General features: G+C 41.4%; 1 protein-coding gene and 1 pseudogene across 6 annotated transcripts in view; one reads left to right on the forward strand and one right to left on the reverse strand.

Annotated features, from left to right (window-relative positions):
• Snx29 (sorting nexin 29) overlaps nucleotides 1-27787 on the forward strand; it is a 560183-nt gene that overhangs the window by 253796 nt on the left and 278600 nt on the right. The window lies entirely within an intron of this gene.
• LOC106025260 (transmembrane protein 91-like) lies at nucleotides 712-18279 on the reverse strand (annotated as a pseudogene).

Below are 27787 nucleotides of genomic sequence, written 5' to 3' on the forward strand. Positions count from 1 at the left end.
GAACAGAAAACTTAAATAAAATAAGAAGTGAATGAAAACATAGGTTGTAGATTTGATCTGTGTGTATATGTGTGTATTTGGACTAAGATTCTGAGTTATAATCACACTTCTTTTTGGCGATATATATGAACCTTAGGGAACTGAATAGTAACAGGTGAGGATTCAGAAATAACAATTTAGGCTTATTGGAAAAGTACAATTTTCTCTTTCTGTCTAGACTTGTTTCTTTCTATCTGAAGGGGAAGAAATGTATATGATTTAAAACTCCCATCTCTTTCTTTTTAATATATGCTGCCTCTGATTGTGTAGATGACCCAGGACAGCTTTTCATATTTATTTCCCAGTACTGTAGGTTTTGATTTTATTTCTCTGGCTTTCCCATATCAATCCAACACAAATCTTATTAAACAACTATCCATCAATTGTGTTCCAACAGTTAACACATCCAGTTGGTTGGCCAAAAGACGGGTTGGAGAGAAGGAACGCAACCAGTGGCTGTCTTTAATTTTAAGAATCACCTTGAAACACTGATGTGAAAGGCTTGCGGTAGTAGAAGAATCAGCATAGTGTTCTCACTGTTCATCTTTTTGTTTTGTTTTTTTGGCTAAAGGGTATCTGGTTTAATTTCTCACGTTGCTGTGGCCTGGTGAGTGGTGGCTAGGGAGGGGAGGGGTCTCCAGCTTGTTTCTGGGCAATGCTGCTGCCACCACATCATGCACCAGGATTCTCCACTCTCTGCTCATGGACGCTTTGGGGTTCCAGCCTTTTATGGGCCAAACAGAAGGCAGTGATGCCCATGGGCCAGACGCAACACAGCATGAAGACTGCCAGGCAGGCCGAGGTGATCATGGGGCAGAAGCAGTGAAAGATGGCCGCCCCATCCCAGTCAGTCAGTGTCACTGGATGATGTCCTTGAGGTCCAGAGGCCTTGGTGCCCCCAGGCCAGCATTCACAGAGGGAAGAGGTGGCGAGAACTGCCAACCCTTCAGAGACTCTGTGAAGGCTGGCTCTCTTAAGGGGCTCCCCAGCTTAGGTCTTCTGAGCTTCTGGGCCAGGAGATCACAGACTGTGTCTGCTAGCAGAGGTTCTTGATGTTCTTCAAGACTAGGACTGTCATGGTTGGAGGAACACTTTTGATGGGGTTCCTGCTATTCACTGCCTGTGGAAGGTGCACACTCAGCGATGGGCCCTGGCACCTGGCACCGGTGGATGGGAGTGTCTCTACCCCCCCCCCCCTTGGTGGAGCTGGGGAAGGAACCTTGAACTGGGTCCCAGAGCCTGCAGGCCCTTCACTATCTCCCCTCCCCTCCACAAGCACCTTGGCCTGCTGGTATGGGGTGTCCCTCCTCACTGTTCATCTTTGTTGTAGCATATGGTAGGAGTTCCTTTTTTAAAAGCTAACATTTCATTGTATTTGCATATGTATTTTGTTTTTATTCATTTACTTGGCAATAGATGGCTTGCTTTTTTCTTTTGAGTATAATGGTACTACTAAAGTAGGTGTACAAATATCTCTTTTAGATCATGCTTTCAATTCTTTTGAGTATATAGCCCCTTTTTAAAAATTATCTGTCAAAATCTTAAGAACTTCATTTGCAAAGGAAAGAAAGCAAGAGGGTAGTAGGGGTAGAAAGCTTAGAGCCTCAATTTATTGACTTCCGTGTTTCCATTTTTAGATAGGTACTCTTTTTTTAAAATTATTCATACATGTTTATAGTACCTAATGATTTACAGTCATCATGTTAGTATGTGTATATAAGATATCTTAATTCCTTTCCTTCCTTTCATCTCTTGGTTGAATACTTTTGAGGAACTTCTGGGGTTCCTTGAAGTATAGTTTGCAAACCAAGGTAGTAAACATGACTGTAATAGCATTACTTAGTCTATAGTTTTGGAATGGTGCTTGGCTGTTACTAATAAGGATGAGAATTTGGTGTCTTAAGAAAATTTATCCTTCATAGAAGGACAAATTCAGAACACAGGCTATACAGAGCTAATGGGTGGGTCTGCCAGTGTTACCCATATTCTGGTCTGCTTTGTTTTTCTTTTTTACTGTCTTTGGCTTATGCCTTTTATCTTCAGGTTGGTCTAAAATAGCTGCTGAAGCTATAGCATCAAATCTGCATTCTAGGGTGGAAATGGGAGGAAACAGAGGACATGGGCTCAAATGCACATCTTTCCCTTGTTTAAGGAACGAGCTTTCCTGGATCTCCCGTCTGACAACTTGTGTTTCTATCATACTGGCTGGAATTTAGTCAATGGTACCACAGTGCTGCAAGGCAGAAAATGTGACCTTTTAAGCATATTGGTCTTTCTGAATAAGGCTGGACTTCTGCTCTCTAAGAAGGAGAAAGGAATGGATATCAGGCACCCTACTCCATTCTCCCCTGGTTGCACAGATAGTTCTGGGAGTAGTCAGTGTTTTCTGAGTGATTACTGCTGCCAGGAAGTATGCTGTACACAATGTCATGTGTTAAGAGATGGCATGTTGGTGACCAGATGGAACCTTCCTTTGCCTCAACACTTAGCATTTGATTAGTTAGTCAAGTTTGTAATTGGCTACCACCATTTCCTGAGTTGTAACTCATTGTACTATGAACTCCTTCAGGGCAGAAGTATTTGGTTTTGTCTCCAAAAGCACCTAGGAAAAGTCTAACAAATGTTGCCTTTTTATCCAAGGTTATATTTTTATCCAATATAATAAGTATATTTGTTAGAATGTTCAGAAAGCAGAAATCACTTATAATCTCATTATCCAGAAGTACCCACTATTTTAGAATATTGTTTTATCTTTATTTGTATTTTTGTGTCAATCTAAAACACGTGGCTAATTTAATATGGATCATTTTGGATTCTCTCATTTCTTTTGGGATTGTATCATGAACACATTTGTCATTATACTTTTTTTGGTAACACTCTTAATGACCACATAATGACTCATACTTCCCACAGCAATAGTGATTTTATTAACAATTTTATTGTAATACTGTTGTGAAGACTATCTTTATGCCCATGTTGTAGTATGTAATTCTGATTATTTCTGTGTAGTATGTATTTCTTATTATTTCTTCAGTTCCTCTGAAGAACTCACTAGGCCGTGCAAGGCTCCCAGCAGAGACTGTCATTACACTTTCCAGGAGAGAATATGTTGATGCCAGCCATATGTGTGTATGCACCTGTTTTGCTGTATCCTCACTGTTATTAGGTGTTAGTATTTTAGATCTCCACAGATTCTATTGCCAATTTTATTTGCTTCCATATTTATACAGTATTTGAACTTTTCTAAGCATATTGATTATTTTGCTTGTTTTTTTTTATAAGAACAAAATGTATTTATTGAGAGAAAGAAAGCTGTCTGAGAGACAGCCAAAGACTGTCTTTTCTAAGGTCTTTTATAGAGCAAAACTACAAAGTGAGGCAGATCTAAGGTGGGGAAAACATTGGAACTCGCAAGGTGGGCTTGGGGTGGAACAGAGATATGGCCAACTGATGAGACAAATAGATAAAGTTGATTAAATCGGAAACAAATTGGGGAGCGAGTCGCATAGCCATCCAGCATGCTTAAAGGACAATGACTCCTCCTTTAGGGAATTGGGATGGTGACTCTTGGCTTTCCCAAGGTGATAGAGAACTATTAATCTTAGGTGTATTTAATCACATTTTCTTTACCATTAGATTTTTTTGTATGGTTGTGTCTGTATTTGTAATAGTAGGATTTCTTTGGCATTCTTGGATCAAATACTTGTTTTCCGTTAGTTTTTCTGTGTAATTTTTAAAATTTAAAATATTTTTAGAATACACCTGTAGTACATGATTATTTTCATTGTGGGGTATTGGTACATGTACATAACACATCTTAATTATTTTTATTTCCCCTTTCCTTTCTTTACCACCCTCCTCCCTTGATCTCTTTGTCCCCATCTCATTAGCAAAATATCTCTCTGTTTGCTAGTATCTTTTATTTTTCTCTTTAATTAATTTATTTTTTGGGTTTCTCACAGAAGAGAAACTAAGTGATATTTAAGCTTATATGTCTTGATTTATTTCACTTAATTTCTGCTTTCTCAAAATACTCTTTACTTTTTGACTAATCAAACACGTTGACTTTTCTTTGCAATGTATTCCATTTGAGTATAAATTTGGAACAGGTCCCTATTACTTTTCTTTAAAAAAATGGCAGTTTTTCTAATGGTGCAAAATCAGACAGACGGATCAGTGGAACAGAATAGAGGATGCAGAAACAACCTTGAGAACGTTGACTAATATTTGACAAAAGGACCAAAAATATACACTAGAGGAAAAATAGCCTGTCTAACAACTGATGCTGGAAAAACTCACTACCTACATGCGTAACGTTGAATCTAGAGCCATATTTCTCACCATGTACTATATAGTAAAATCAAAATGGGTCAAAGACTTAAATGTTAAGACAGAAACACTTAATCTACTGGAAGATAAAATAGGTAAAACTCTTGAAGGCATAGATCCAGGCAAAGACTTTTTGAGCCAAAACCTCAGTTGCACAAGAAATAATATCATGAATCAATTAATGGTGTCATATCAAATTAAAAACTTCTGCAGAGTGAAGGAGACAAGAATGAAGAGACAACCTATAAAATTATAAAAATGATATTTTCTGGCTATACAAATAACAGTTGATCAGTATTCACATTTGCAAAGAATGTGAATCACACACATAAACCTAGTCAAAAAATGGGCACCTAACCTTTCTCAGGAGAAGTACCACGAAAAATGTTCAACATTTCGGTCATCAGAGAAATGCAAAGTAAAGCAACACTAAGATTCCATTGTATTCTAGAAAGAATGGTTATCTTTAAGAAATTAAAATAATAACTGCTATTATTAGAGGGTATGAGGAAAAAAGAATCCTGTACGTTATTTGTGGGTACATAAACTAGTGTAACTGTCTTGGTTACTTTTCTTTTGTTGCTGATACAAAATACCAAGCACCCAAAGTTAAGAAAGGAAAGATTTATTTAGCTCACAGTTTGTGGAGGATTTGGTCCATGATAAACTGACTCCAAAGCTGAGTGGCATGGCAAGAGGTAACTAACAGTTCATGGTGGCAGAAAACAGCAAAAGCATGAAGAACAAAAGGGGAGGAGTATGGAGAGAAGATTGTTTCTGTTCATTATATTGTATGTAACACTCACACCCATAGTCCCAACGTTGGACCATGAATCAATCACAAATTCTTGAAGCCTGTCCCCATGGCTCTATGAGGCTTTAGCAGGGACATCCAGACACAAATCAGAACAATAACCACTATGGAAATAAGTATGAAAGTTCCTCAAAAGACTAAAACTAGAAATGTTTGACTCAGCCATTCCATTTCCTCCTGAGAGAGTTAAAGACATCACAGTGCAGTGATGCATGTATATCCATGGTTATAGCAGCATAACTTACAATTGCTAAATTGTGGCAGTGACTTAGATGTCCATCAACAGATCAGTGGATACAGAAAATACAATGTTTCTACACAATTGAGTACTACTGTGCCTTAAAGTAGAATAAACTCGAGGCATTTGTAGGTAAATGAATGTACCTTGAGACCCTGATGTTAAGTGAAATAAATCAGATACACAAACTTAAATGTTGTGTGATTTGTCTATGATAAACCCAAAATAGAAATGAAGAGCGAAATAAAGATATATAGGTAAGAGGAGACAGGTAGATAGAACTTTTGTAGAAGGGAAGGGGATCAAGAGAACGAGGGAGTTGAGGGGTAGGGAAGGGGATAAAAAAGAACTAAGATGTGCTATGTACATGTACCAATTCCTAACAGTGAATATCATTATGTACTGCTAACATGTACTTGTTAAAAAATGACTATTCTTATTTCTTACATTTTCTAGATGAGCTTTAAAATGAGGTCAAATAAAAAAGTAACTAGGATCTGATTGCAATTTCATAAGTACGTAGTGGCTTTTAAAAGGTTTAATGAGTATTCTTATCTGGGATGAGCCTAGTGATCCCTTATTCATTCACTATTATAAATGAAGATTATTGCAGTAGCTGCAGAACTTGGCTCTTTTCTAGTCCAATCCAGTAAGAGAGATGGGAAGAGTACCTGCTTCTTAGTCAGCAGGTGGTGCTTGAGGTGTAGGAGCTGCACTAACCTGACATCCCCCCAAGAACCAATAGCTGGCCAGTGGCTTGCATAGCCTTGGACAGCTTGGCCCAAGTCATATGCCTCCCTGGGGCTAGACAAGAATCAGTCCTGGAGTAGAGTCAGTGGAATGTGGAAGTTGGGAGGCATTGGCCTCCCAAGCAAATACTGGGTGCTATTTCCAAGAAGTTGGGTGAATGTGATGTGAGCTTTCAATGTATAGCTAATGTGAACATTAATTGCTTGTAAGTGGTGGAACACAGCTTTGAACTGTAGTTCTTTGATGTCTTGGGAAGTGGAAGAATCTACTAATGGTCTGATTTTTTTTAAAAAAGGGAGTTCAAATTCAATCCTGATCTCAAATTTTATGGCTATTGATGTTTTTGTCTTTCGTCTTGAAAGTGGCCTCTCTTCATTAGTGGTCAGATAGCATTAGTTCAACAAGTTTTGCAGAGAAGAGGTAGGGGTTCAGTTTTGTCTGATTCTGCTAGCTTTTGTTATTACTGGTGAATTCAAATCACACATAGCCTAGCATAAAATGAAGACATGCCTCTTCACAGCTGATTTTACTTAGGAAAGAAGTAGAACATACCTAAATGCGTAAATACTACTGCAGAGCAAGGTGGTCGTCATTAGCAAGAAATGATACTGGGATCTTTCTGATTAAGGATTTGTGCCAAAGAGGGAGAATATGTGCTTTGAACAAGTTAAAGCTGCAACCATCTTCCATTATCAATGAAGCATGGTTAATATTCATGTTTTGCCTTTGCTTTTGTCTTTTCCAATCACATTATGGAGTATGGGATTTTGGATGGTATTTTAGTTCTTCTCAAGTCTTCAGTGAGTGGCTTTGTGACTAAGACACTGATGGACTTAAGAGATGCCTCTTGTCTGTTCATGTATGCTGGTACCCTCCTCAGGTTGGTCCTTCATTCTGGCCCACACATGTATTAGACTTTAATGAGATTGTGTAGTTGTGTAGTTGGGTTTTATGTCCATCTGTTTAGTAGACTCTAGTCACTTGCTTGCAGGCTTTATACTTCCCTCAAGGAATCTTAGTGGGTTCAGTTGGCATCTTATAGCACCAGATTGCTTCTCTATTTAGACAAGACTATCTGTTTCCTCTGTCATATGGATGAAATAGGAAACTAAAGGTTAAAACTTTGAATAACTGTATGAATCTATTCAGTGCACCAGTCACTGTTATCTAATGCCACAGAGTTCTTTGTGGCTATAGTAGAAGTTCTCACCAGCATGGATAGAGAAAATCACTAATATAATTAGTCTGGAAAATTTCTTAAAAAGAAACCTTTTTGTAGGGTTCCTTTTGGGATAGCTTGTTCAACCACAGATGAAGCAGTTGGTGGGTACTTAGTAGCTATATTAAGAACCTATGTGGTATGTGCTATGTGGTATCTGCTCACACAAGTACGTTCCCCTCTATCCAACCCTGTAGCCTTTTTCAGTTCAGTTTGGCTGTGAGACCCCTGGAGAATGACAGCTCTCATGTCCTTCTTGCACACAGGCCTGATGAATGGAATGTCAATTCCAGTCTGGACATTATTTCTCTCTCTTTTGTATCTTTTGGTGCAGGTGTGGCAACTCTCTTATTCACACCAGTCTCTAGGAAAATGAGTAAGCTAAATGTGCCTCTCATGTCTTGCTGCTCCTTGTGTGACCAAGGCTGGACCCCTAGTGTGGGCTCCTGATACCGTTTATAGAGTGAATGTCAGACAGGCATTTGCTAACCTCTGGAGTCCTGCTGCTCACATTCTGCCACCCTGCCATTTATCTCTTATGCACTTAATGTTCATTTTTGCAGTTGGTCATGTCATTTCATGCTGCTGTGTTGGGTTTACTAATGGGTAATAAAAACATGTTAGGTTGAGGGTCTCATATATATGTGAGGCTGTTAGGTGACTTTTAACTAGGTAGTGGTTGTTATTCTTGATTCTGTAGGTGCCAGAGTCAGTCCTTTCTTTCTAAGAAAAGAAGAAATGATTCTCTTTGGCTGTTTGTTTCTTTAATATAATTGTATATAATTCACATATGCAGAAGGAAGGTTTTTGTGCTTCATAGAAGCAAAGCCATCATTTCAGTCTTGACCTGGACCCAAGTATTACCTAAATGGAGGTATTTCACCATTTCTGGAGAAATGGTCTCCACCTTTGAGGCCAGACTATTGGGAGATAAGGTGCAGATGGATTAACAGGGAAGATCTGCATTCGTGTTCAAACACAGATGTGCATTGCTCCTTGAGTCACATTTCTCACCATTTGTTGCTGTTACTTAATTTGAAATGACAGTTTTGTGTTCTCAAAAGAACAGTCACATTTCTCCTTCCAGATTTGTTTTGATAATTTATTAATGGATCTAATTATAATGTTTGTTTGATGAGACCTCAGGTAGAATCTGCCTAAATGGTACTTGCACTACTTTAAAAGCATGTCTGAAAGGGCATATTATTCTAGCAGTGAGAGAGAACATTGAATTTTCCCCCATAAAAGTTGCTCTTAAATGGTAAATTTAACTGAAAAATATGAAGTTTCTCTTCTTGTTGGATCCATTACATGGTGCTTGAGAGCTTTGACTCTGGAGTTGTGCATTTTTAAGGCAGCATTGGCACTGCTCCCATGAGCTATATGACTTACATTGGCAGCCCTGGTATGATCAATTGTCCAATGGTATAAGAAGTAGCTCCCTCACAAAGTTGTTGGGATATTCATGCCTTTTTTTGAGAGGGGCAGTGTTGAGCTAGGGTCTCACTGTGTAGTTCAGGCTGACCTCGAACTCATTGTGTAGCTCAGGCTGGTCGTGAACTCACAGCAATCCTCCTGCCTCAGTCTCCTGAGTGCTGGGATTACAGGCGTATGCCGTCGTGCCTGGGCCTGTTCACATGTGTTTAATATACTCTATGTTACAGTTGTGGACAAAAAGAGGGAAGGATTGGGCTGATTATGTAGTTCAGTGGCAAAGCATCTGTGAGGCCCAGAGTCCCATTCCCAGCACTGCTTAGAGGTTCAGAGGTTTCAGTTCATGTTTGTTTGGCCTTGTTGCTTTGAACCTGCAAGGAAATAGTGTGTCATGAAAGTGTAGGGAAGAGGAGCCCTGTTCACTTCATGAAGATTGGGAAATAGAAAGAAAGGGACCAGTGTCCCAGTACTCCTTTAGGTGACCTGACTTCTTCTACCAGACCCTGCTTCTTGAATATTCTGCTACTTCCCAGTAGTGCCAAAAACTGGCAACCAACCCTTAAATAAACACAAGGATCTCTGGAGAAGGTTTAAGGTCCAAACTATTACCGCGGCATGGTGGTGCTTGCCTGTAATCCCAGCACTTGTGCAACTGATGCTAGAGGGTTTCTGTGAGTGTGAAGTCAGCCTGGGGTACCTAGTAAGCCCAACACTAGCCTGAACTACATAGAAAGACCCTATCTCAAGGGAGCAGGAGGGGGAGCAAACACCAACAAAAAAGAGCCAAAGGAGTGTGCTGTGGCACTGTACATAAGTGCTCAGTATGCATGCCTGTTGTGATTACTTTTGTGTTGCTTAATGATGGGGATATGTTTAGAGAAATTTGTCAGTTGATTTTGCCACTGTGTACCTATCATATTCTTATACACACTAAGATGGCTTTGATGTCACTAGACAGTGTAATCTTATGCATTACATGACTGTACTTTATCTTAATTCTTATTCTCTGCTTGGACTCACATTATAGTAAAAATTTGTTCAAGTTCCTTCTAATATGGGAGATGTTGAATTTTCTTATTTTATTTTTTTCGGGGCAAGGGGACATCTTAAAAAATATAGTGTTTAAAGAAATTCAGTTTTTTTTCCTTCCTTCCTTCCTTCTTTCCTCCTTTTTCCCCTGACCAAACATGATTGTCATTTAGTGATGTCACTGTTACTGTCCTCTCAGTTTATGGAAATACTCCTGGGCTTTGGTCCATGCATGCTGAAACAGAAGTTTTCTCCTGAAGGAGTGGCATGTTTCTTTGGGAAATGTATGTGTTGTCTGATATGGGGCAGCCAGGCTTGTGGTCAGTAGTGACTTCCTTGAGCCTCAGTTTCCATATCTGTAAATAGGGATAATAACAATGGTTAATTAATAGGGCTTTAGTATAGATTTGAAAAACCTATAGAAGGCAACATTGTCTGGTTTGTGGTAAGCACTCCATACAATCAGCTGTTGTGATCTTCTTTCTAGTAATTCTTGTATAGTACCAATGATGAGCAGAAGGCATCTGCCTCTGTCAACTTTGCCACTCCTGTCCTTAGAGCTACAGTTTGGGTGATATGTATTAATATGGAGACACAGGAGGCCCCTTATTTCAGAGATAACCATCTCCATGCCCTTTCCCAAAGCATCCAGCTGGCAGAGGTGTCGACACATGGCTTTGAGTGCCTTGAAGGAGCTCTACAGGGCATATAACTGACAGATCCTGCGAATCTTTTGGGTGGGTCCTAGTGGGGAGCAGACTCTGGATTGAAATCAGTGCAAAGCTTCATCTTTAATGGTTGAATCAGAGACTTTCTGTGTGAGTAACACACAGTTGATCGTATTCTTAGAAAACCTGTCAGTGTTGATAGCAGCAGCTTCAAAGGCTCTGCCCATTCTGGCTTCTCCGAGCGGAGGTGTTGGGCCTCAAGTGTGGAGGAAAAGAAGGTGTCTGTCTGCCTTCTTCACCCTGTATCTCTTTACCTCTTGTATGGCGAAACAGTCAGGCAGGAGCAGGCAGGGTAGGGAATTGGAGGAGTGAAGAGGAGTCGGTGCTGCTAGAACTCAGAGAGTGGGGGTGGAGCAAAACTGGAGCACCGAGGTCTTAGGTCCATGAAAGGGTTTAGTCTTTTATCTCAGAAAACTGGAAGAGTTTTGAAGAGACATGAGCAAGGTATGACTGGCTCAGATCTGCACTTCAAGTTGCTCACCTTTTTTTGTGTACCATGAAGACAGAATTTGGGAAGGGAGAACAGATGGCCTCTACTGCAGTCATTTCACCCAGGTAGGGGGCTTTGCACTTGAGGTGGAGACGATGGGGATTTAAAAAGTCAAAGGATTTGGTAGGATGTTGAGAGAAAATGGACAAGTCTGCAGATCTGTGTTTTACATTTTTAGACAAAACTCTTCCTTATTGGGTTATATTCTTTAGTTTTTCTGCCTTAATTTTTTTATGATTTGCTCTGCTTTTCCCTAAAAATGATTCTATGGGTAACAATAAATTCTTCCAACTTAGAGCAAATCCTATTCTAGGTGAAGCAAATAAATGAGCAACTTGCATGAGCAGTGGCTTGTAGTGAGGCAGGACCTGGGGGTCATGAGGGGGATTTTTTTTTTCTTCTGGAGAGGCACCAATGCACAGTCCATTTACATAGTGCTCAGCAGGGCCCACATTATGCAGTGGCATCACCCAGCAGAGCATTACAATCACGGTGAATTTATTTTCAGCCTCAAGGTTTAAAATGCCCCTTTCTAAGTGACTTCCAAACTAGGGTTGTTTTCTTTAGCTCAGATTCCTTCCATTGTATGCTCAGGAGGTTTGATGAGAATGAGTCTTAAAAGGGAAAACCAGCTGTGATACAGTCACATGTACTTCTCATTCTAAATCCACAGTTGGGCAAGGGTGATGTGAGACCGGGTTATTATCCCAGAGGAAGGCAGGCAATGTTCCATGTGGTGATTGCCATCATGAGATACCTTGGGATACAGGTATTCCCCCCCACCCCCCAATCTGTCCTGACTCCTTGGCCCAGGTTGTCGCTGTTACAGATTGGGGTGGTACCACAGCCTCCTCCTTGGTCTCACTGCTTCTCCTCTGAGGGCTCCTGCTTCCTGTGAACCTTCAGTGGAAGCAGAGTCAGTTGATCCACTTTTTGGCCCTCTAAGCTCGCCTTTGTGTTTGGATCACAATGGTGTTTTGTGCACAATCTTCATAGCCCCTTCCAGCCTGGCCCTGGCCTCCTTTTCCTGTCACTCTCCCTCCCTAGGAGATGTCTGGCACCTCCAGTCCTTTCTCTTCATCACAGTTGTGTCTCAGGGCCTTGTTCTTGTTATTGCTATTGCTTGGGGTTCTTTTTATGGATCTTTCTCCTTTTTTCCCTTCAAATCTCTGCTTGAATCCACTTCTTTTCAAAAGCTTATTTTGTCTAGAAGGCACCCAATTCTGCTGTGTTCTTCTGTGTGGTTTTTGGCATTACTTGACATAAAAATATATTTATTTGTTAGCATGCCTATGTCTCCCATTAGAATCTATACTCCTTGAGGGAAAAGCTTTTGTCTGTTTTATCATCTGCTCAATCTAGAATAGTGGCTAGTACATATGATGCTATAGGAATGTTAGCTGAATGAGTAAGTGCCTAGAAAATGTCATCCTGGATCTATATGATTCTGCCTCTTTTAAGTAGAGAAATGTGTTCATTAACTTTTTTTTGCTCAATGAATCACCCTAAAACTTAGGGAGATTAAAGCACAATTCATGTTCCTAATTTGGTGAATTGAGAAGTGAAACAGGGTTTGTTGGGTACAGGTCAGCTCTGTTGCATAGTTTCTGAGCCTTCAGCTTATGACTCAAATAGTGGCGGCCAATTGGGCCATTGTTTCAAAGTATTTGGCTGTGGCTGTTGGCTGAGTTTCTCCGTTTTCTGTCCTGTGGTAGCTTTACCTGGCTGGCTTAGGCTTCTTCATACCAAGGTGGTTTCAGCGTTCTTAGAGTATTCCTGAAGGACAAGCCTATGACTTCTTAGGCTTCTGTCTATCTCACACTTACTAATATTCTGTATTGATCAGCTTTCCCATTGATAGAACACAATTCCTGACATGCAAAACTTAAAGGAGGCAATGGTTTATTGGCTCACGGTTTCAGAGGCTTCAGTCCATGGCTAGCTCATTCCATTGATGTAGGTCGGAGTGGAGCAGAGCTGCTTACTTCATGGCAGCCAGGAAGCAGAGCATGGGGGAAGCATGCCAGAGAGATATATACCCTCCATTGGCACACCTGCAGTGATCCATCTCCTTTAGCTAGGCCCCGCCTTCTAACCACATATTCTTCTGTGAACGTCAATGGATTTGTAATGATTAGGTCTAGAGTCAGTGTAGGTGGGGACCACACAAAGGGTAGATATTAGGAAGTATAGTTTGTTCCTGCCTACTAGCAGTATGATATGTTGTTGAAAGGATGAATCTTAGAATCAGCCTGCTGGGTTTGAATCTTGCTTGCATTCATATGACCCTAGAATATAACCTTGACTTTTCTGTGCCTCTGCTTCTGTCATCTGTAAAACAGGGCAAAAGCTGTTTTCTAGTATTTCTGAGGTTAAGGTAAATAATGTTTCTTAGACTTTTTCTTAGCACATAAGAGTAATTATGTAAGTTAATGAGTGACCAAAATGCAACTGTGTTATAAGCTTCTCTGTCATACATTTAATCACTTATTCCTTTACTCACTTTGTCACACCATTCACTTTCTTTCTGATTTATCAAATATTGATTGAACATCTGCTGGGCATTAAACTATAAGAGACTGAAATATGGACAGAGTCCTGCAGGGAGCTTGCAGGAAATGGGAAGGCAGGTCCACAGGTCAAGAAGTGAACTCAAAATGTGAGCCATGCCAAGTTGGAGGGCTCCTGTGCTCGAGGGGCCAGAGCAGGAGCCTCTCACGTGGGCTGTGATGGGGACTGATGTGGAAGACTTCCATAGGAAACAGCATAAAACAGTCTCTCGAGATAAGATGGCTTTGGGTGGTCCAAGGTTCCAGGAAGGTGGAAAAGTGTGTGCAAAGGTCCAGGACAAGGGGAGCATGGGATTGGAGAAACTGAAAGAACGGTACAAAGAAAAGGGTAAGGCCTGTGCTTTATTCCCAGGGAGCTAAACGGTTGGTTTTTTACTTACTAATCTGCAGATAGGGCATGCCAGAAGGAGAGATGGTTGCCAGAACCCTCTACGAGAGGAGCTACGGTGGGAACTGGACAGGGGGTCAGTTGAACCTGGAGGTGTAAGGCCCTGGTAGGGAGGAGAGTTTGGAGAAGAAATGAAGGCAGTTTCAGATGATCAGGAGCCATCGTGAAGCACAAATGTGGGCTAAGGGAGTGAGAGCTGGTATTGTAGGCTCACTGTGCTTTATATGCAGCACCTGCTCAGTTGCTCCCTTGGGTGCAGGCCCTTGTGGGAACAGCACAGGGCTTGACACACATTCTTGGAGTGTGTTTTGGGAATAGGTTGTTATTCTCACTAATGCACTTACTTTTGTGCCAGAAATGGAAAACAGACAGATTTGTGCACAGATGGTCAAAGCACTGGATCGTGAATGCTACATGTGAGAGGTGCAGAAAGCAGAGGGATGGGATGGCTTGGATGATTCAGGGAGGCTTCCTGCAGGAGGCAACATGCATGTTCTTTGTAGACAGACACACTGAGATTTCCTTCTTTCCCATTTTTTGTTTTTGTTTTCTTCCCATCCTTTTATCCCCAGTGCCTGCCATTGCCTCCTTCCCATAGCCCCAGCAAATATATTTTGTAGTCTGATGTGCAGTGACAGGCTGGTGGCTTGCTTCTCTTCCAGGAGAGACCCTCTGGGGATGAGCAGGAGACTCTTGGTTTTTCATTTATGCCTAGTGGTACTGGGGAGAATGGCACAACACGGGGCTGCCATTTACTCCTGAGCTTTCTGAGGGTCCCCCGCTTGATCTCCTGGGTGCTGTCTTCTGAGCTGAGGGCTGCGTGGCCAGGCTGTTTAGGACACTCTCAGGAGTGTGCTTTGTCAGGAGTGTAGTCTCAAAGTCATAATGTTTGGGGCAGGGGGAAGTCTTGACTCTGCCATTTGCTGACCTAATGCCATCGACCAAAATGCCCAACTGGTCTTGGCTTCAGTTTGTTCATAGGTAGAGTGGAGATGGTGACAGGTCCTGCCTCACATGGAGTTTTTCTCAGGTAACAAATGCAAGGACTTAGACAGCAGTAAGAAGTCAATAAATGTCAGTATCATGGCCATCTGTCATGGCCCTCAGTGGATGGCTGCTTGTGATTGTAGTGTCCTATTGTGGGATGCAGAAGGCATTGTTTCCTAAGCATATAATTTCTTACTAATTACTTTCACAGAAAATTATAACATTCTTCCAAACTCAGTTTATTGCCATAAAGAACCTCCTTTTCTACCAAATCCACAAGGGTTTCTGTGCAAACAGAATTGGATGACAAAGAAAACCGAGTCCGTAAGTCATACTTTCGAACCTCAAAGAGACAAATTTTTAAAGAGACTTTATCCTTTTTTCCTCATCTGGTTCAAAATCATTTGAGCTTATAGTATGAGGTAGAAAACTGGGAGTTGCCAAGGGGTCTGATGTGGCAGCCTCCTGTCTCCTCTGGAACTCTGAGCCAAAACACCTCTTCTTGCCAACTTTTTCAGTTTTCCTGCCTGCAAAATAAAGGAACATACCTACTTTGCAGGATTGACAAGAGGATTAAATGAGGTAATGTGTGGTATTTAGTCCTTAGTGTTTGTTGAAACAACAGTAACAACCTAACCAACAGCCCATTACTCATAAGTATTAAGTATCTGTGAACCTGTCCTCATTTGCTGGTTCCACTGGGGCCTTTATTTTTTATTCTTATCTGTGTAGATCCCATTCATCACCTTTAGCACCTCCTCCTGGTGCCTGTCTTGGTCTTGTGGCATCAAGCTCTGCTTCTCTGACTCATACGCCTAAGAGGCAGCAGTTCTTGCAGGGGCTGTGGTCACCCAGCCGTGAGATCCTTCAGTGGACTGCCAGCTGCCTCTCTAGGTAGGGCCCACAGCAGAGCAGGAGCTGTCTCTTTCAGCTGTCCATTTTTTCATCAGTTTGACACAGCACCCACTTAACCAATTTTACTCCATCTTCTGAAGCCATCTTTTTCAGCATCTGGACCACCAGCCCTAGTGCTGCAACAGAGGAGGGTTGTGTCTGAAGAATTTTCAGATCTTTTGATTATTTTTATGTGCTTAGAAATTCCATAAGAACATTGGTTTATTCAGTCAGCAGCTATTCTCTGATCCTTACCATGTTCCTGAGGGTGAGAGATACAGTGGTGAGAGATGTGGTCATTTGGGTCTTTTCCCATTGACACCTGAACATTCAAGTTGGGATAGTCACCTGTTCATTCATCTCTCATTGTAATACATATTTCTTTGAATGGCTGTCATGGATATTTGGGCTGATGATGAACAGAAAAGATAGATTCCTGCCCTGTGGAGTTACATGCTGGGTGTGTGTGTGTGTGTGTGTGTGAGAGAGAGAGAGAGAGAGAGAGAGAGAGAGAGAGAGAGAGAGAGAGAGAGAGAGAGAGAGAGAGAGAAGGATGATGATGATGATGATCATGATCATCAACAGATAGGGCAAACAATGATGTGTAGCCTGTCAAAAGGTGACAGTGACCATGGAAGAAAGGTAGATATAAAGCCAGTTAAGGGAAGTCGGTAGAGTGAAGAACATTATGACTTTAAGTAGGTCAGAATGAGCTTCACTGAGATGACTCGAGAGATGACTCTTGAGATGACTTGGCTATGGGAATATTAGTGGAGGCAATGACCTAGACACAGCCTAGGGCAGTGGTGGCAAACCTATAGCACTCATGCAGCAGCCAGCTGTCTGTTATCATTAAAAGCTCTAAAAGATTTGCTATCAGTGGCTAGGGTTTAAGCATGCCTGGTGTTGTAGTCAGGGGTTGTGCAGAGAACAATTAGAATCAGGACACAGAATTTATAATATTATTTTATGATGGTCACCCAGAGTTAAACACAGAAAGTGCAGGAAATCTGTCCACAACACTAAAGATTCAGACTATTCAGCCAAGGTCCTGGATCCCACCACACTGTCCTTCATGAGTCCAGATGAAAACGTAGAGCCCATGACAATAGGAAGAGAGGAATTAAGAGATGTGAAATGGGGGAAGCTCTTTCTAGGAGGTTGGCTGTAAATGAGAGCAGGGAAATGGAGCAAAGGAAGCTAAGAATATTAGGTCCAGCACTTATTTATAGAGTACTTGTTATGTGTTTGATACTGCACTTCTATCTAACTTACTGGGAGGATTAAGACATAAATGCTGAAAACAACCTGCTAGGAATCATGAAGAGATGGATATAATTGCTCCTGTCACTGAGTGTGAACCCTGTCTGTTTCCTCTTCCTCTTGATACATGATAACTAAAACTGAATGCTTGCTTTCTCTACCAGACCTTTCATCCCTTCCTTACTTCTTCCCATTATGCTTGTTTCCTCTTGTAGTATTGAATGGTCAGAAACGCATACGTTGAAACAACATTAATTTATTGCCTTACAGGTCTGGGGAAGTCTGACACGGGTCTCACTGGGCTAAAACTTCGATGTGGGTAGGACTACTCTCCTTTTTGGTTGTAGGACAAAGATTTTCATTTCCTAACTGGCTTTCAGCTGGGCCCCTTTGGCTCCTAGAGGGACTTTCTCCATACCTGCACATGTTGCCCTTGCATCCCAGAACCAGCAATGACTTGTCTTCCCTATTTACTGCATTGTTTCTGTCTTTCTGTCTGTTACTTCTCTCTTTTGCATCCAGCCAGAGAACACTGTCAGTTTGCAAGGGCTCATATGGGTAGATTTGGGCCTACCTGAGTACCCAGGATAGTTTCCCCAGCTCAAGGCTTTTGCTTTGTGAGACACATATTCTTAATATCTTAGTGTCTTAGAAATCTTTGGGAGCCATTTTGCCTGCCATACCCATCTTGATAAGTGCCACCTACTTGGCTGCTCAGTTTTAGGGACTTGTCCTTTGTTTCTCAGCTTGCTTCACTTCTCATTTCCAATGCGTCAAGCCCTGCCAGCTTCAGAATATATCTTTAAGCTGACTGGCCCTGTCCAGCCATTTTCTCCGTTACTAGCACAGGTCTGGCCTGCATATCTCGTGCTTTTGCTGTGTTGTAGTAGCACCTAACTGTTCTGCTTTATGCTGTTCAACCTTCACACGGCAACCAGGGCAATTGAGAATAGGAAAACGAGTCACAGCATATACTTCCTGCGAAGAGCTCCATTGGCTCTGCCTTTTTATGAGAATGAAACGCACATTCTCCCGTGGTCTGCAAGGCCCTGTGTGATCCTGCTGCCAGCTGCCTTACTCCTCTTACCTGTCACCACCCTCCTCCATGTTTATCTTGCTTCAACTACACAGTTTACCTTTCTTTTCCTGGAAGCAGTCCCTCATGCCATATCAGAGCACTGCCATTTCCTTTGCCAGAATATTCTCCCAGGCAGTCTCCATGATGGAGCTTCACACTGCTGGAAAGAAGCCCCCCTGAAGTGCTATCTCTCGTTTACATTGTGTAGAGTAGTTGTTACTCTCAGATATTACTCTCTTATTTGCTTATTTTCCTTAAATAAGATTTAAGCATTCAGAAGGGGAAACCTTGCAGGCCCTGTTCCTTGCCAGATCCAGAACACTGACTGAGAGCAACCACTCATTGTGTCCTGGAGTAACAAACAAGGTGGCTACATTGTAATTCTTGAGCCTTTTCAGAGAAGGAATTGTATGTATACTCACTCCACTTACAATGAGGTTACATCTATGTAAACCATACCATAAGTGGAAATTGCGTTTAATACATGTAATTTACCAAGCATCCTAGCTTAGCAGCACAACACACTGTTGAATGTACTTATTTCCTTGCTGATCTTTGGGTTGACAGGGGCTGTGGCTCACTGCTACTGGCCAGCATTCATAGAAGACCATATCACAGCTTACTAGCCCAGGAAAAAATCTAAATCCAAAGTTTGAAATACAGTTTGTACTTCATATTGCTTTCACATCACCATGAAGTCAAAAACTTGTAAGTTGAACCATTGTGATCTTCAGTATTTCTGTGCCTTTCTACCTCAGAAGCTAAGAAGAGGAAATATTTACCATTGGCTCATACCCTGCAGGACTTGTAAAGGTTTGGGAGTTGGTTGTCACTTGGACATCTGCTTGGTTAAAGGTGGCAGGTGTGAAGAGAGCTGTATTTTTTTCTAACCTAATATATAATGAGACATCTTGGAGGACTTCCAGCTCCCTTGAGAAATTTCCTTGCATCTCAGTTGGAGGCCAACTTGTGTCTTACATTGTTGCCTCCAACTGTGTAGTAGTTGGGTACAGAGAGTTTGTGGCAAGCAGACAGGAGCCATCCACTAGCAGACAGATGAGGAGGATTCAACCCTCAGGCTTGTAGCGCACATATGCCTCCCTCAGATTCCTCCTCCTCCTCTTTTTCCTGCCCTCACTGCCTCCAAAATTCCCTTGCTTTGGATTCCTATATATAATTATAATTCTTAAAGAAGTTGTCAAGGCCACAGAACATCTCTGTGGGCTTTTTGAAATAGCCTCTGGCTTGTCACTTATTATCATATTGTTCCAGATATGTCAAGATCTTTTTCTCACATGAGGAAGAATTGCACTGTGCTTCCTGGTGTGCATGAGAAGCCTTCAAAATAGTGTATGGTGGCCGACTCGCTGCCTGATATCCTGGCCCAACTTTGAGGGAAGGCACTGTGAACTTTGCAAACTCTGAACAGCTTTTTTTCCCTTTTTAAAAAAATGTGATCTGATGTTATTTGTTACTTCTCTTCTTTTTTGGTTTTCAGTATTAGGAATTGATAGTGGTGTGTGCGGGGGGTAGGGGGTGGAGGGATGTGGCAGGGTTTTGCTTTGAATGCAGGCTAGCTTTGAATTTGCATTTTTAAAAAAAATTTTCACCAGGAGAGTTGTTTCATTGTCTCAGCATTTTTGGGGGTGGGGTGGGGGGTTAGTACAGGGAATGGAACTCATTACCTTGAGCTTGCCAGGTAGGTGTTTGTGCTGCTGACATAAACCCCAGGTCTGCCTCAGCCTCTTACTTGTGTGTGTGTGTGTGGGGGGGGGGGGTTACTGGGAATCAACTCAGGACCTTGGGCTTGGCAGGCAGGCAATAGGGATTGAATTTAGGGCCTTTCCAGTAAGCTACATCCCCAGTGCAACTCTACCCCCTTTATTTTGAAACAGGTTTTTACTAAGATGCTCAAGATGGGCCAAAACTTCTCAGTCTTCTGACTCAACCTCCTAGAGTGCTAGGATTACAGGCATGTTGCACTACATCTGGCTTTGTACTCTTAGAAATTTTTCCTGTTGATTGGACTCAGAAGAGGAACCTCTCAGACAGAACAACCTGTATCTTTCAGTAGTCTGTTTCTGTCAAACTTTGTCCTTAATTCTCTTGGCTAAATGCTTAACATGTTCTGTATCCTCTTTTTTATTTTATCAGTTAACTGTTTCTCAGAGCAGCACATGGATTGCCCTGAATTTTTTACCTTCTTGTATTTTTGAGATATTATAAAGTTGGTTATTATATATGCAGATTAATAAATATGAACAAGACTAATAGGCAAAATGAATTTGAAACATATAATTACTCTAAATCAAGATACAGTTATAGATATATGGTCCATGCTGCTGGATAAAAATATTTTTCTCCCTCTCTCATTATTATTATTCACTATTTTTATAATGATTTCACATATACCAGAAACTTTGTGATATTTAAGAATGTGTATCTGATTTACTTCACTTAATATTATGGTCTCAAGGACAGCCATTTTCTTACAAATAACTATAAAGTTTATCTTTCTTAATGCAAAATAGTACTCCAGGGCCAAGGATGTAGCTCAGCGGCATAAGTGCCTGCCTGGCAAGCACAAGGTCGTGAGTTTGATCCCTGGTACTAAAAAAAATTTTAAAAAAGTACTGCATTGTGTGTAAATATCACATTTTTTGGTATCCATCTAATTGATGGACATGCAGGCTGTTGAGAAGATGTAGTTTATGAATAATACTATTACCATAAGAGTGCATACTTCGCTGTGGTATATCTTTAACACTTTTGAGAAGATACTTAGAGAATAACTTCTAAATGGAATCTTTATGTTCAGTTTTTAAAAAACATTTTTTATTTTATTTTAGAGAAGATAAAACAGAATAAAACCAATAAAAACAAATCAGTGTAAGAGATACAGGCCTAAAAACATTAAAAAATCAACAATAGTTACCATAGGTATCTTTTGATGTCTTCAAAATAGCTGCAGATAACTTTGAACATAGTAAAAATCAAACAGAACAAAACAGAAACAATAAAAACAAGACAATGACTGCAATAAAAGACTTCAAGACAAGCCAGTAGTAAATCTAAAATTGCTACCATAATATATCTTGCTACCTTTGAAACAGCTGCTCCTGCCATCAGATTTTATGCAACCAAACAAAATAAAAGAGAATAAAAGCCAACCCAACAAGACAGTGGAGACAATGTAGGACTTCTAAAACAAGACCATAGGGAATCAGCAATGACTGAAACCTTCAAAAGGAGATCCCCCCCTAGATGCCACACTACATACCACTGTCCTCTGAACCTATGATCAGACCACTGGCCCTAGACCTACAATGTTAGTGAAATACTAAAGCACTACAGGCATCCAACTGCATTTCATTTCTATAACTATCATCACAGCCTGTGTTTCTTTAGATAAACTGGCCACTTATGCTGGGGAGAGGGGAATAATAGGGGTGGTGGTGAGATGGTACTTTCTGTTTGCCAGCTCATGCTGGAAAGGGCTGGGGTCTGGTTGTTCCAGTCCGGCAGGGTTCCATGCGTGGCGCTGGTTCCCAGGCTAGGTTTGCTCCCTGATGTGTCCTTTGTTTTCTCTATCCCCAGTCTGCAAATGGCGTTGATTCTGTCCTGAATTTCTTACCTTCTTTAAGAGATTTCTGGCAATATTTGGGTGAATGTGTACTTTAGAGAGACTAAAATGTTTGTAGTGTTTGCCAGCTCTTTTGGATGCTAGGTAAATAGCCTTAGTAGCGTCAATCTGGGAAATTTTTTTTTCTTTTTAAAAATAATAACCGAATTCAGAATGTACATATTAGTACCCACAGTATAAGCCAAACAGATTGAAACTTTCTCTACTTTTCCTTGATCTGTGACAGGAATGCCTCTTATTCAGTAGCAGGCAGACAGGGCCCTGGAGAAAAACCTTTGCTTCATGAGGAAGCTTATTTGCTTTTCTACCACTGATTCAGACCACATAGACTTCTATTTCTCACTTATAATATTACCAGCAACTTTTGTGGGCATATCCCTCTCATAAAAAGTGTAAGGTTTGCCTTTCCAGCAGCCTGTGCTTAGGAAGGAGATACTCAGCTGCTGCTGTTGCTGTGGCCACTGCTGTACTCCCCTTCTGCTTCCTCCCTGCTCCCATCTTTCTTCTCTTCCTCCCTCTTATCTCTCTTCCCCTTCCTCTCCCCTCCCGCTTTTCTTCTTCTTCCTCTTCTCCTTTTCCCTCTTCTTCCCCTCCTTCTCCCCCTCCCTCTTGTCTTCTTCATAGTAGGTTTGAAACTAGGGCCTTCATGCTGAGCTGCATCCCCAGCTTTTTAAACATTTTTTTATTTTGAGACCAAGTCTTGCAAAATTACTCAGTCACACAGGCTAGGCTTGAACTTTTGATCCTCTTGTCTCAGCCTCCCAGAGTTCTGAGATTACAGATGTGTACTACCATGTCTAGCTTCAACTTCGTCTTAATGCGTCTGATCACTGACCAAATGCCATGAAAAGACATCCAACTTCCACTTAGCCTAGGTCTCAGGCCCAGAAGTTTTGGTAAGAGCTGTTGACTCAGAGTACCGTGTCTGGGAAGTCAGAGTATTCCTAGTTTCTTTGTCATTAGAATACTTTCTCATTACTTAATGCATTAGTTTTCAAAGTTAATGTGCATAGATACTACTCTGGATGTTTACTAAAATGCAGATTCCTGCACTTTCCTGTTGAATTAATTTCTGGTTGGGGCAGGATGGGTGTTGACAGGTTGTTTTCCCATTACATCTCTACCCCAATGATTTTGATGAGTGGGGTCTGTGGTCCACGTTTTTAAGAGCCACACTGATTTAACAGATCTCTCTGGCCAGATTCCTGCCACATGGATATGCCTTCCATTCCCTTGTTCCCCACGTGACCAGTCTCCCTGTGCATTTGCTTTTGCTCTGTGGATACAGCCACTCAAGCCGTGATTCCTACTGGTGAGCATGCACCTTCCTTTGTTCTTCTCTTCTATTCCTTAGGAGGCAGCTGCCACATTGAGGCTTCATGTTTGCTTCTTCGTGACTCCTTTTTTCTTCTCACTGTGACATAACCCTGTGGCACATTTTAGAATTGATAAGGGAAGTTGAACTTTCAACACAATTGTTTTCCCTAAACCTGCTTTTCCCCTTTGAAATATTAGACTTTGCCATGACCTTGAGTTTCAGGAATGGCTTGCTTACCCCCCGCCCCCACTTCCTTCCTTTTTCTCTCTCTCTTTTTTTGTCTGTGCTGTACACATCCCGGTTTCAGCCTTGACCCTGTTCTCCTTGTAAGTCCTTGAAAGAGGGACAGATTTCAGCATTAATTGTGTGAAACTTTTTAAATCTTTGCTCTTAAGAAAAATCATCTTTGTTATACTAAATCTGCTGTATGACTGGCTTTATATCTCAGGCTCTGGGCTTCCTTCCCATATTGTTCAAGGTCCTTGCTCGTGTTGCCTGAGTCACCTTTTTGTTAGAAGTATCTTCGCAAAGCACAGACCCTTGTGGGTGACCTGCTTTAATCAGATTTCTCATTTCTTTCATACTGAGTGGTTTCATCCTTGCTCTTAAGCTTTCCAGCTCCCTAGTAGCATTCCTCAAGTGCATTTTAGCCTCTGGTGTCCTGTCCTGCTTGCTTTTCTGGGCCTTTTTTTGCTAGACCACTCAGGCAGATTGACTGTTTGCTGTGAGCTCAGTCTGTATGTTTTCCTAGATCTGCTTAGGTTTTGTTTGTGCTTCCTCTGGATCTTGTTTTAAAATGAATGCTACAACTGAACCAGACTTAGCCTACCACTTGATTTGATAAATGAGGCTGTGGTCCACAGAGATGATGTCCAAGGTCATAGAATACTCCCTGGGAACTGGCCAGTCATCAAAACTGAAGCAGCATCCCTTTTGACCTAGCAGTTTCTTTTGTAGGAGTCTGTCACAAAGAAAACACACACACACACACACACACACACACACACACACACACACACACGACTTAGACTGAGGCACTATTTGAATTGGGATCAATAAAAAGACTAGGGGGTAGACTGGTTTAATCTCTTGTGCAGCTGAGATAAAAAGTGGAAGGTCCATGTGTGCTAGTGGAATGTGAGTGCCACAGCCTGTTGCTGCACAGCAACCTGAGCCACTCAAGTTTTATAAAAAGAACTCATGAGTTCATATGTAAATACATGTGTCTATACATGTGTTGTGGATTAAAAACTGGCGGTCAACTCAACGCCAGCTGGATCACATCAGCATGGTGCTGAGCATAGATGTCGCATCTGAGAAAAGTTGCCAGCATAGATTGAGATGTGGAGAAGGAAAAGCTATGCATTGATACCTTGAGGCGTTGTGGTATTGTGGGTTCTCCTATGAGTTGCTGTTTGAGCCATTGGTTCTCCTGGAGAAGTTCACATCAAGCATTGCTTCCTGGTTCTGGAGGGGAAGACGTGTGCCACTTGGTCTCCAGGCTGAACTCGTCCTACTGGCTTCCTGGCATGTACTCGACTGTGCTTATTGTCGGAGGATCTCGAGCCTTCGTGTTGCTGAGGATGGCTGTGGTGCTTTTCAGGATAGCCTTGATCTTTGTTGTGAATGTGACTTCTTGGCTCCAGTGTAGAATCCTCAATCCACCATCATAGCTCCTCACCATGCTGGCATAGACTTTCTAGCTTCTACCGATGACCTTTGGGCCTTCCCAGCATGGATCCGTAAAAGAGACTGGTGTGAGTCTTTCTTGTGGGCTCTAGACCTCCAGTTGGACTCGTGGGAGGCATTGTCACAAGCTCTGGATCTTCATCTGGACTCATGTGGGACATTGCTGTGGGATTCAGGCCCTTGGCTAAATATTCTATGTCTTTAGTGTTGTGGATAGATTTCCTGTATTTTCTTGTGTTAACTCTGGGTGACTGTCATAAATAATATTATAAACTTCATGTCCTGATTCTAATTGTTCTCCTCACTACCCCTGACTACAACAGCATAAGAGCACACAGACAACAAAACATAACTTGTGACCTGGGTTTCAGGGTGAGAGGCTGAGGCTGTGATGAAGGATGACCTATTTGATCTTCCACTGAATTTAGACACTCCAATTTTAAAGATAAACATATAATTTACTAACATACAATAATCAGTGGTTTGGTTTTTAGTATAACCACAAAATTGTGCAACCATAGCCACTCTATAACTGGCACATTTGGATGGAATCTTTTTTTTTTGTTAGCCATTACCCTGTACCGCACCCTACCCGAATCCTTGGCAATCATGAAACAACTTCCTGCTTCTGTGGACTTTTTAAAGACAGTGGAATCAGCCCTTTCATGTGCAGAGTAGGAACAAGGATAAAATATATCAGGTGATGTAAAGTGCTTACCATAATGCTTAGAAGCATCTGGTAAATGTGGACTGCCATTGAGATTGTATCCTCTTGGGTCATGATTCAATGTGTTGAATAGTTGTGTGGACTAAGTGAGAGAATGCTCATCTTTGAGAGAATATAAGCTCTCTAGAAACATAGTGGGTTGTCATAAGACTTGTAAGCTGGGTTGGGATTAATACCCAGTACAGACTCCTGGATTTGCAGGCATTTGGGGTGTGTGTGTGTGTGTGTGTGTGTGTGTGTGTGTGTGTGTGTAATATTTATTATATATGTAATAAAAATCTAAAAGTGGTTTTTTTTTTCCCTGCAGTGAACATTTTACTAATTTGAGGAAAAAACTTTATTAAAGAAATGAAAACAGGCAGAAGATGCTCAATTTATACATGAACATACCATGTGAAGTATACCTTGTTAGTTGGATGGCATCCCAAGGAAAAGCAAGCGATATTGTGTGTTGATTCTTTTGTTTATATATTCAGGCTGAAGAAACGTTTATCAGTAATTCAACGAGGAAATACTGAGAATCCAATTTTTGTCCCATATGATTCTGGTCATTTTGTAGGTTCAGAGAATTAAGATGTAGTTTGCCTTTTTTGGAGTTTCTCACCTAGGTAGGCAGTGAAGGGTCAAGTTTATGATCTGATGTTTCTTTAATTATTAGCACTTTGCCATGTACAGGGTATGCCTTCTGCATCAGGCATCCTGTTAGCTGCTTCATCTGTTTCCTTTCTGATTCCTCCAACATTACCCAACAACACAGGTGCAGTTATTTCCATAGTCCCCAGCAAGAAGGAGACTATGCGTAGGACAGTCACCTTTTGTGCAGAAAGTGGCCAAGTTGGGATTTGAACCCTAGGCTCTGTGGTTTAGCCCTTTGCATTTTGTGCTATTAGGTCCCTTTTATTCTATTGATATATCATTGTTAGCTGCACCATAGTATAAGTGCATATTGCAGGATCCAGAGTTCTTCATGGGCTCTTGAAATTTCAGAGGTCTTGTTTAGAGGGTAATTTCCCATGGAAGATCTTATTTTCACCCAGGACTTAGAAATGTATAATGTCTGTTTCTGATACATATAGCTCTGTTGCTTTAACATGCACTTGGTATTAACTATACCAAGTAAAAAGGATTCAAAAACTTGGAATGAAAACTCTTATTATCTACTGTTCTTCAGACTGCAGGGCAGCAAGGTTACTAGCTCAGGTGTGCCCTTTGTGCTTGGACCACCAAGAATATACCTGGGTGGTGTCTTTCCTTACCAAAACACAGCCGTACTGCGTGCATTTCTGAAAATGGATTAGTTTTGAACCTAGGTCCATCTGCAGTGCGCAGTGAACTGTTTTTTAAACAAATGCCCTATGGAGTCATCATGTCACTTCATTTCTTCACTACCAAGCTGGCCTTTTCATATCCTTGTAGAGTGCAGTCAGGGCCCAGAATTCTTTTCAGCAAACATTTTTACACAGCTTGGATCAGGACAAGAAATCACTCACTCTGGCATACCTCTCTGCATGTTTTATTCCAGCAAAGAAGTGGCTTTCACTGTCAAGCTGCTTTTACTTGGGGAGAAAAACACAACGCTAAAGTTTCCGTCAGAACCTCTGCTAGGCTACATCACGTGAGCAGGTGGGAATGTGGCTGGTGAAGGGTGTGATGACAGTTCTGGTTTTATGCAGCAGTCATTCCCAGATGTCCCTGTGCATAGGTTATATATTTAGCTGGTCTGGAAGAGAGATGAAGCATCCAGAGAGGTCAGGTAAGCAGATTTCTTTGGAAAGACTGGTCAAAGGTGGAAACCTCTTCTGGAGAAGCTTTCTGATTATAAAGAGAAAACAGGCTCTCACTTTGCTTTTATCTTTAAAAAAAACAATGTATGGAGTGAGAATAAATTTTCTGTTCCTGTGTTTGTCACAAGTGATACCATTATGCTTGTTTTAGATATGAAGAAGCTGAGGCTCAGGGGAATGCAGTAATGTGTCCAAGAGGTCATGCTAGTTAGTGACATCTGGAAGGAGAAACTCTTTTCTTCTGTGCTCACACCTCTTGCTACACTAGCCTTTCAACACTAAATATATGCAGTTTCCTCCCACACCAGGCAGTGACCTATTGTCAGCTGGATGTCCTGAAATTAATTTCTGAGAGCAACAAGAGGTAGCATACTCT

Source organism: Cavia porcellus, unplaced genomic scaffold (assembly GCF_034190915.1).
Source record: "Cavia porcellus strain 051 isolate PalLab524CR breed Dunkin Hartley unplaced genomic scaffold, mCavPor4.1 scaffold_16, whole genome shotgun sequence".
Taxonomy (NCBI): Eukaryota; Metazoa; Chordata; class Mammalia; order Rodentia; family Caviidae; genus Cavia; species Cavia porcellus.